The sequence below is a fragment of the Lynx rufus genome, unplaced genomic scaffold, assembly GCF_022079265.1.
Source record: "Lynx rufus isolate CCGP_SWC_20201006 ecotype Redwood Valley unplaced genomic scaffold, mLynRuf1.p SCAF_29, whole genome shotgun sequence".
NCBI lineage: Eukaryota > Metazoa > Chordata > Mammalia > Carnivora > Felidae > Lynx > Lynx rufus.
Window position 1 is genome coordinate 2,705,166 of NW_025814844.1, and position 11,161 is coordinate 2,716,326.

Below are 11,161 nucleotides of genomic sequence, written 5' to 3' on the forward strand. Positions count from 1 at the left end.
TCTCTGGTGACACTCAGGCTTCCATATTGGAAGTAGTGGGGCTCCAAGGATGCCAGGCCCCTGCAGGTAGTGGTGGACAGGTGTGTGAAGCTATTGCCTCTGGTCTGGCATGGGCTTGGGCACTGTCACCAGGTACTCATGAGGAAGAGTACCAGTTGGCCCCTCTGTGAGACCTGCAGCGGATGACAGCTACCATTCCGCCCAGCCTTCCCAACTTCAGGAGGATTTCTCTTTGGGCTCCCTCTCATCCAGCACCATGCAGAGGGGGGATTCTGGAGACACACTGCTAGCTAAACCAAGCCAGGGGAAAATTTACATCCTAACAGAAAGAAGAGTCATCAAGCGTCGCGGAAGGACTCCACTTCAAGGGACAGTCATTTATACATTTAGAGTTGACATTGCTTAGATACTGTCAGTTTATCCCAGGCAACTGAGTTAGGATTTCCAGGATTCTCTGTAGTTCAAAAGCAGTGAATTTTAGGTACAAGATCCCTTGGGATAAGAATTAATTCAGGACAGCCAAATGGATGAGTGAGGGAAACCTATGTTTTATTTTCTGATTAGAATATGATGAAGCCCTTTCTCTTTCTTCTCCATCTTTCTCTAACCTTTCATTTAATAGACTATTCTTTTGCCAGTTGATATGAAATACTCTTTAATATTTTATTCTTAATTCTATCTCAGGAATCAGAAACAAATAGTTTTACTGAGTTTATTTGCCTCGAATGGCATTATTTTCATACTTTCAGTAAGAATCTGTCCCCATTTTTATCTGGATAAAACTGGAAAAAATTATGCAACTTTGTTTGCATTTTCTGTGGTGTTTTATTTGACAATAATTCCATTTGATCAGATGTGACAAACTGATCATTGAGGAACATGGCCTGGACTTCATATGTGGTAATCATGCCTCGAAAGCCCTCCTGAGGAAAAGGTTTGCTGCCGTTTACAAGAGTAAGGAAGGGCATTTTCTGGCAGGCTGGGAATCTTAGCAGATTTTCAGACCTCAAGGAGAGTGGAATTCACCCTCTTTTATAGGTTCTGCAGGCAATACTGAGTGGAGATTCATTCTGTGCGTTTAGTGTCCCAGCCTCAGGGTAGAACATGTAAGAGAATTTTTAAATCTCTGGAAGGGTAAAGGCTATTGAAAATGCAGTCCTTGTATCCTCATGCAATCTCCAAAGTGAAGTTAATGTTCTGGTCTCATTTGTTACTCAAGACTTTGGGTTCTAGTTCTGTGGACAAACTATAAGGAGACTTACCTGGCCTAACGCCTCTGGTTGTACCTGTGTCAATAAATCAGCCAAGACACAGTGAGACCGGCCTTTCTGTGTTAAGGATAATATTGGGAGATTATTTATGATTACAAGGAACTATTAAGAAAAGAACTATACCAAACTTGTAAATAGGAAAACAGCTGATGGCCTGTTCTTTCAATGTTGCTCTAGCCAGCCACTGGGAGGGAGTCTAATTCTCCAGCAGTGTGAACCTTACTTTTCAGTTTTTGTTTTTGTTTTTTACCTTTGTTGTAACGTTTATTTTTGAGATACAGGGAGAGACAGAGCATGAGCAGGGGAGGGGTAGAGAGAGAGAGAGAGAGAGAGATACAGAATCTGATACAGGCTCCAGGTTCTGAACTGTCAGCAAAGAGCCCGGTGCGGGCTCAAACTCACCAACTGGGAGATCGTGACCTGAATCGAAATCAGATGCTTCACCAACTGAGCCACCCAGGCTCCCCTTCACTTAATATGCACTATTGACTAAGGTAATTTATAAACATGATGAGGTTAATGGTAACTTGTAGGAAACTGATAGCAATGCAAAATATCTTTGCCCAATAGCAAAGAGTGAATTTTGTCCTGTAAACATACAAATGGTCACTGTCCACTGGGAAAGATTACAATCCACAGGTTATAGTTTTATTGCACTGACCAGTTGTTTTTTTAATGTTTTATTTATTCTTGAGAGAGAGAGAGAGAGAGTACGAGCAGGGGACGAGCAGAGTGAGAGAGGGACACAGAATTGGAAGTAGCCTCCAGGCTCTGAGCTGTCAGCACAGAGCCGGATGCAGGGCTGGAACCCATAAGCTGTGAGATCATGACCTGAGCTGAAGTCGGTCGCTTTACCTACTGAGCCACCCAGGAGCCCCTGCATTGACCAGTTTTGCATAGAATTTAACAATTTCATTCCTACAATCTTTCAGTGACTAAGATACTTTTTAAACTGGCTCTATCACCCTACTTGTCCCTTCATTGAGTTAAATAAGTCCTTGGCATGTGTTCATTCCTTAAAAAAAAAAAAAAAAAAAAAAAAGAACAACATAGGGTGCTATTGCTCACGAAAACACCGGCTTCTCCTCTCTCCAGGGCTTCATATTCAGAGTGCCTGGGTTCTCACAGAGCTGCCACCCTCACCAGCCAATCCTCCTGTGGATATTGGCAGGTGTTCCCGAAGACTAGTTCCAGCACAATGCTACACAGGTCTCGGGCTTCCAGAAAGCCAGCTTTCGGGGTGTTTGGAGCAGAGGCTCTTCTCCTGACCTCGACCTCATATTCCCCACTTCAGCATCTACTCCAGGCTGGGGTCGCCTGGGCATGGTGGTCAGACAGCAAAACGGAGGAACAAGTGGTCTCCTGACACATCCCAGCACTTACGCTTACCTTTGGGGGCTGGTACTTTTCTGATAATGGCTCAAGCGAGTCTAGAAGCTGCACAAATCCCATAATTATGATAAAATTCTTTCTGTAGACCATTTACAGCTCCAGTTAAGTCGTTGACTTCATTGAGGGAGAAGATGCACCACTTGCAGACAGAGAGGTGGGTGCAGGGGGCGCGCGGGGTGCTTCCCCGACACGCACCCAGGGAACCAAAGTCGCGTGCTCTTAGCCACCCAGAGGGTGTGGGTGGACTCCCCGACGTCCTCAAGTCGTCTGTCGTCTAAGGTGACACAGCTGGGAGGGCCCTTTCCCAATTCTCTGTCCTTACGCCTGGGCCACGCCCTGAGTGACTCCCTTCCCGACCCTCCCCCTTCCCCCGCTGCTCCCCCCCCCCCCCCCGAGTTTCCCAGCACTTCTGTTCTCTTCCGTCTTCTGTTCCTTTGCTTTGTTCCTTTCCCTCAGCCCGCTATCTGAAGTCATCCCTGTCCAGACTCCAACAGTGCCTGCTTTGGGGCGGGGAGGGAGGGGGAGGGGAGGGGCAGGGGGTGCTCGGATCAGGCCACTAGTGGTCCCTATGCTGTAGACCCGAGCCTCGCAGTGCCTGCCCGCTGTTCCCAGGGCTGCCTGGCTCAGCCACCCCTGCCCGGGAGGGCTGTCTGGCTTACTGTCCCCGCGGGCCTCTCCTGCCGGACTTTACCACATTCTGCATCACCACCCACATGTGGAGGAATGTCCCCCACCAATCTGGGCTTTGCTCACCTTGGCATACCCGGCTTCCGACACAAAGCCTGATTTGTGGGAAGTGCTCCAAATGTGCTGAATAAACAAACAAGTCAAATCTGGTTTAAGTCTCTCATGCAGCACGGAAAGGGAGGTGTAAAGAAGTAACCAACTTGCCCAAGGTCCTGTGGCCAATTAGCGTCAGAACTGGGACCAAATCCCACATCTGCTGGGGCCCCACTCTAACACTTGGAATCTGGGGTGAGGGCAGGTGGACGCACTGGGCTCCTCGTGCTGGAGAATTCTGGGGTGAATACCAAGGATGACCCTGGGGGTGAATACTGACTGCAGTGGGGATGCTCAGGCCCCACCCACAGGCCCTCCTTTCTGCCTCTTCCAGGGGGGAGGCGGAGACACAGATAGAGCCCTTTCCATACTGCTGGGCAAGTCACCGAGCTCACTCTCTGGAAGGTAAGGGGAAGCAGAGGCCGAGAGGAAAGTGATGACAGTAACTATTATCCCAACGTGAAAATGTTTGTCCTCCCATGGTGGGTCTCTCACTGCTGGGACTATTTGCCCAGAAGCTGGAGAGCCTCCGTCACCGGGGTTGGGGGAGAGGGGTCTTGTCCCTGGGGAGAGATCTGGGCCACATGGACTTAGACCCCTTTAAGCTAGGATTCAACTCTCCTGTCAGGCAGACAGACTGAGTCACACTGCCTGCGGTGAGGCTGCTCAAAGAGGAGAGAATCTGGCCCCAAGGCCAAGCTGTCTTCATTCCTTGCTGGTGGCCTCCACAAAGGGATCCCAAGGTGCTCATACTGCAGGCTTTATTATTGTTCTCTCCTCCTCCAGAACAACTGCACTTCTCCTAGGCTTCCAAAATCTATTCTTGGGACTTTGTTCTAGCTGAGTACACTTTGGCCAGCAAGCAGCACACTCTATCGTCGCCATGCACCTTATGCCAACCCTAATGCTCTGATTCCAGGACCCCAGCTTGCCCTGGCAATCAGCACCACGCAGATGGCCTCACCACGGACCGCAAAACTGAAGGGACAGTGTCTCTCAACAAATGGCATTCACATAAACATAAAATTCAAACCATTCTTGTTTGTTTCAAGTAATCTCTACACTCAACATGGGGCTCCAACTCACCACCCGAGATCAAGAATCTCATGCTCTTCCTTCTGAGTTAGCCAGGTGCCCCAAACCCCACTTTGTGACCTGCCAAATGATGTTCTTGCCTGCTAGAATGACAGTGGTGATTTCTTGAGGACACAGTGTCCAGCTCAAGTGGCCCTGAGTCCAACACTGCTGTCACCTGCTGCTAACCAGCTCTGGCATCCTGTGTCTTCCCTGGGAGATAATTTTGTACAGAGACCAAGGAAGCGTCAGCTTCAGGAAGGTGGACTGCCCTTCAAGGGGTGGTGCAAAGAGGCCTGGAGTCAGAATGCGAAGACTTGGGTTCTAGTCTTGGATATGCCCCTTCATACTGTGCAGTTGGCGCAGGTCACTTAATGAGTGCTTCAGTTTCCTTATCTGAGGAATGGGGATTACTATTCTTTCTTTTTTGCAAGATTACTCGAACCATATAACCATTTCCTTAGCCAATACTACAAACAATGCTCAATTGTTCATTGACTTATTACTTCCTAAGTAGTCCTTTTACTTTTTTTCTCTAAAAGTATTTTAGTCTTTTAGCCATTGAAAAAGACAGCACCAGATTACCCTTTCCCAAATAAACTTACTTCTTGCACAAAAACACTCCCTACTCACTGCTACTGAACTGGATACATAAAAATGGTTAAAATGGTAAATTTTATTCTATTTTAATTTTTCTACATGCACATAAAAAGCACTCCCTACTATCCATCTCAAACTGGAATGTTCCTGTCACTCCTACATACCTGTCATCATCCCTCAGGTGGCCAACTCAAGCTCCACCCTCTCATGGTGCCTCCCCTGCTCTGCACCAGTCCACAAAGTGCCTCCTTCCTTTCCTTCTCATCAGGGCACCTGTCACCCACTGGCCACAAAAACTGGCCACAACAGTCAGAAGGCTGATGGCCAGCAAGAGACCAAGACTTCCATCACATTGGCCAACACCTTATGCAGGAGGGACACTTAATGCTTGTTTGTTATTCAGCTGATTTCCCCATCCACAGTGAAGGGAGGGAGGTGAGGTTCAGGCATGTCAGGGACGTGACTCCTTAGTAGGGTGTTCTTTAGTTCCTCAAGAATTTTGCTCCCTGCATCCTTTTGATGTCCACATTAATTTCTATTGCTGTCATAATAAGTACTAGAAGGGAGTTATATCAGCCAGGTGGCAGAATAGGAAGCCCCAGATCTCAGTTCCCCACAGAGATACACAACTGAACAACAATGTATGGTCCAAAACAGCTTTATGAGAACTCTAGGAACCAAGAAATAAGTCGTATTACCCCAGGCAAACTCAAAGCCAAGAAGAGACAAATTGAAACAGGTAAGAAGAGCTGTTTAATTTCAACCCAATAGCCTTTCCCCCAAGCTGGAAAGCTTGATGCAATAAGGAGAAAGCATCCTGCATGTAGCTTCTTCCTCAGGAGGGAAAAAAGAAGTGTGAATTTTATGTCCAACATTCCAACTTTTCAAGAGACTTCCTGAGGGACTGGCTTTGGTCTTACCTGCCTCAGAAGGTTGATGGAACCAACATACTTTGGATATGTGGGGCTGTGGAAAGCAAAAGAAAGCACAAAGGCTTGTTGCAGCACCAGAGGACTTGCAGTACCATAGACAGACACCAGAGGAAGTGAGACATTATGAGTTTCTAAAAAAGAAAAAGCAGGGCACCTGGGTGGCTCAGTTGGTTAAGCATCTGACTTTGGCTCAGGCCATGATCTCATGGCTCGTGAGTTCAAGCCCTGCATCAGACTCTGTGCTGACAGCTCAGAGCCTGGAGCCTGCTTCATGTTCTATGTCTCCCTCTCTCTCTCTGTTCCTTCCCTGCTCATGCTGTCTCTCTCTGTCTCTCAAAAATAAATAAACATTTAAAAAATCAAAAAAAAAAAGAAAGAAAGAAAGAAAGAAAAGAAAAAGCAAATCTCCCTGATTGGGAAATGGCCATACAAGCCCAGAGAGGACATATCCCCAGAAAAGGTTTGAGAGTCTCCCAGCATCTCTAACTATGCTGATTGGTGAGGTCTTTTCCTGTATGAAGCCAGTCAAAGAGCACAAATTTTTTTTTTAAAAAAAAAGAACACAAGAAGAAACAAGGAAACATGGCCCAATCAAAGGGGAAAAACACATCTCCAGAGACTGATCCTAAAGAGATAATATATTAATTGCCTCACAAACAACTCAGAATAATCATCTTTAAGAAGCTCAATGCACTACAAGAGACTACAAATAGACAATCAAGGAAAATCAGGTAAAAAATGCATGAAAAAAATGAAAATATAAACAAGGACATAAACATGTAAAAAAGAACCAAACAGATTCTGGGAAGATGGCAGCATAGGAAGCACCAGGAATCTTTCTCCCCATCTAGACAATAATTGCACTGGCAGAATCTTCTGCTATAATTATTTTGGAACTCTGGAGTCTATTGAAGCTTGCAACTTCCAGAGGAAGGCTTAGATGAAAAATTTTAGTTAATTTAAGTCAATTTTAGCTCTTACCACAGTAACAGCTACCATCCCCCAACCCTTAGCCATGTGACAGGCAGGAACACAGGCATGTGTTCCTGGAGTAGCTTGCTTGCAACTTGCAGGATCCAAGGTGGGCAGAAAGGACTTTGTCTTCCAAACCTTGGACATAATATTCCCTGAGTGCTGATCGTTGCTTCTGATCACAGAAGAGAACACACAGAAGTGAGCAGCCATTCTTATACTGCCCAATTGTAGCAAGCCCCTCCTCTCTCTGGCTGGAGTGACTTCTTGGGGATTTAAAGAACCAATGTCTACCTCCCTCCTCATATTTCATCTTTCTATTTTTTCCCTCTGGGGAGCCAGGCATAAAGACTAGGACATTCAAAAACAACTGTATATGGGAGGAATATTAGAAAGTAACCATACATGTCCAAAGAAAAGCTCAGAAGATACCTGAGAAGACCTTAAATTCACACCTGAGAATGACCCTTGCCACAGAGAAAACCAACAAGAACCAAAAAAACGATAACAATGACAAAACCCAGCAAATACTAGGGAAAGGGGAGAATTGATTTCCACAGTTACCACATTCTTAGAACATTCAAATATCTAGTGTTGAACAAAAAATCATAAGGCACACAAAGAAAACAGGAAATTATGGTCTGGTCCATTCAGAGGAAAAAAAAGAAATCAACAGAGAAAAATAAATCAAACAGCAACAGGTATACTAGACCTGGTGGCAGGTATACTAGACAAAGACTAAAACAGCTATCTTAACAATGCTCAAAGAACTAAAGGAAGATGTAGATAAAGTCAAGAAAATGATGTGTGAGCAAAATAAAAACATTGATAAAGAGGTAGAAAACCTAAACAGAAACTGAAAAGAAAGTCTGGAGCTAAAAAATTCAATAACTGAAATCAAAATTTCTCTAGAGGGAATCATAGGCAGAACTGAGCAGGCAGAAGAAAGAATCAGTGAGCCTGAACATAGGATAATGCAAATGATTGAATCTGAGGAACTGAAAGAACAAAGATTGAAGAAATGTGACCAGAAGCTGAGGGACTCATGGGATACCATCAACTGGACTAACATACAGATTGTGAGAATCCCCAGGAGGAAGAAAGAGAGAGAAAGAGACAAGAGAGAATATTTGAAGAAATAATGGCTGAGAACTTCCCAAATGTGATGGAAGACACAAATGTAAACATCTAAGAAGCCCAGTGAACTCAAACTCAAAGAGACTGACACTGAGATACATTATAATAAAACTTTCAAAAAACAAAGAGAGAATCCTGAAAGTAGCAAGAAAGAAAATAATTATCACATACAGGGGATCCTCAATAAGATTTTCAACAGATTTCTCATCAGAAACTTTGTGGAGGTCAGAAAGCAGAGGGTTGATATATTCAAGGTGTTAAAAGAAAAAAATTGTCAACCAAGAATCCTACCTGGCAAAACTGTCCTTCAAAAGTGAGGAAGAAATTAAGACATTCCCAAATAAACAGAAGTTGAAGATGTATGTGACCACTAGACCTGCCCTTCAAGAAATACTCAAGTGAGCAAGGTATAATGAAAGGACACTATACAGTAACCTAAAGCCATAAGAAGAAATAAAGATCTAAATAAAGGTAAATTCAATGGTAATTATCAAAGCTAGTAGTATTGTAACAGTGGTTCATAATTCTACCTTTTAAAAAAATGTTTATTTGAGGGAGGAGGGGCAGAGAGAGAGAGGAAGAGGTTGAATCCCAAGCAGGCTTCATGCTGTCAGCTCAGAGAACAACGTGGGGCTCCAACTCACAAACTGTGAGATCATGACCTGAGCCAAAATCAAGAGTCAGATGCTTAACCAGCTGAGCCACCCAGGAGCCCCTGATTCTGTTTATTGTTTTGTACCTGATTTTTAAAACCTAATACATTTAAAAATCAACAACAACAGCTAATGTTCTTCAGGCTAGTACTATTGTCACTTTGGTTTGTAATTCCAAATTTTGTTTCTACATAATTTAAGACATTAATGCATTTAAAATTTTTTTTTCAACGTTTTTATTTATTTTTGGGACAGAGAGAGACAGAGCATGAACAGGGGAGGGGCAGAGAGAGAGGGAGACACAGAATCGGAAACAGGCTCCAGGCTCCGAGCCGTCAGCCCAGAGCCTGACGCGGGGCTCGAACTCACGGACTGCGAGATCGTGACCTGGCTGAAGTCGGACGCTTAACCGACTGCGCCACCCAGGCGCCCCAAGACATTAATGCATTTAAAGAATTATTAATTTATGTTTGGGGACACACAATGTATAAAGATGTTATTTGATGATATCAACAACCAAAAGGGGTGAAGACAGAGCTGTAGAGAAGCAGAGTTTTCGTATGTAATTACTGAAGTAAGCTGGTATAAATTCAAATTATAGTGTTATAACTTTAGGATGTTAAATGTAATCCCCATGGTAACCAAAGAGAAAAATAGCTACAGAATATACACAAAAGGAAATGAAAAAAGAATTTAAATACTTCACTATAAAAAAATCAAACATGATAGAATAGTAATACAGGACATAAGGGACAAAAAAAAGCTATAAGGCAAATAGCAAACAGCTATAACAAATAGCAAAATGACAGAGGTAAGTCCCTCCTTATCAGTAGTTAGTTGAAATGTAAAGAGAATGTCAAAAGACAGAGGTTGACAGAATGTACAAAAACCACATGACCCAACTATATTCTGCCTACAACAGACTTCACTTTATTTTTTATGTGTGTGGTTCTGAAACTGTTTTTCTTTATTGTTATTTTACAATGTACTATGAACGGCTTTTTAATGCACATGGGTGAAAATCTCCTACTGAAAGACAGAGAATACTGTAGTTGGATCAAAAGGCTGCTGGCAACAAGAGAGACACCTAAAGCAAAGTATCAGCTTAAGGTTAAAGCACATAACCTAGCAAATTCCTGTCAGGAAAAGTAGGGTCAGCAATATTCTCATCAGAGAAATTAGAATTGAAGGCCAAAGACATTAACGATGTGGTATATCATGTAATCCCCTTTGGCCCCTACCTATACCCCTCACTCTCCTGACACTTTTAGGGTGAATGGATCCTGTACATCTCTTTGCACCCAATGAAAACAATCCATTTTCTTTCTTTTTTTTTCTTAGCTCTTCCTGAGCCCTTATCTCCACATTTTCTTATCATCTCCTCATTGCCCAAGTGTCTTTCCAGTAATTCCTCATGATAGTCCTTGGGGGAATTTTCCATCCCCCTGCCCATTTTTCTTTTTGCTTTCCTGGGCACATAATCTTCAGCTGCGGGATTTTTGATGGCCCATGGCTTACTCCCAGTTTTTCCCAGGGATTCTGGCTTGCCCTCACCATGTGGTTTTCTCTCATTTTTGGACATGCCCTGCTTTTCTTGCTTTCTCTCATCTTCTGGTTGTTTCTCATCATCTGGTTGTCCCTCATTCTGGATATTTCCTTCGTGCCCTGGATTCTCCTCCACTTCTAGGTTTTCTTCCTCATCTGATTTTCCTTCATTGTCAGACTCTGCTTCATCTTCTGGCTTGCCCTCAATTTCCAGCTTTGCTTCATTTTCATTGCAGAGTTTTTTCATGTTGAGATTTCCCCTTTTTTTCCTGTCTCTCAGGGATTCTGGACAGGTTCCTCCTCCTTTTCTAGCCTTGCTGAGTGCTGGGGACAGACACACAGACCTGGGGGCCCTGGGGCAGGCCTGTACTTTCTTGGTCTCACCAAAGCCCCCTCACCCACTGCCAGGCAGCTCAGAGAGCTAGTTCTTCACAGGCAATGGTAGTGAATAGTGCAAGGACAGGACCACAGGGAAGGTGAGTGTGCTACAACAGACTCACCTGAGATTCAAAGACACAAATGGATTAAAGTGAAAGGATGAGGAGCACCTGGGTGGCTCAATCGGTTAAGCGTCCGACTTCAGCTCAGGTCATGATCTCACGGACCGTGAGTTCGAGCCCCGCGTCGGGCTCTGGGCTGATGGCTCAGAGCCTGGAGCCTGTTTCAGATTCTGTGTCTCCCTCTCTCTGACCCTCCCCCTTTCATGCTCTGTCTCTCTCTGTCTCAAAAATAAACGTTAAAAAAAATTAATAAAAAATAAATAATAAAAAAATAAAAGTGAAAGGATGAAAAAAAGATTCCATGT

The 11,161-nt window shown here is 44.2% G+C and overlaps 1 pseudogene; it reads right to left on the reverse strand.

The window, feature by feature from the left end:
• Nucleotides 1-10,011: 10,011 nt before the first annotated feature.
• LOC124519795 (transcription elongation factor A protein-like 3) lies at nucleotides 10,012-10,603 on the reverse strand (annotated as a pseudogene).
• Nucleotides 10,604-11,161: the final 558 nt, after the last annotated feature.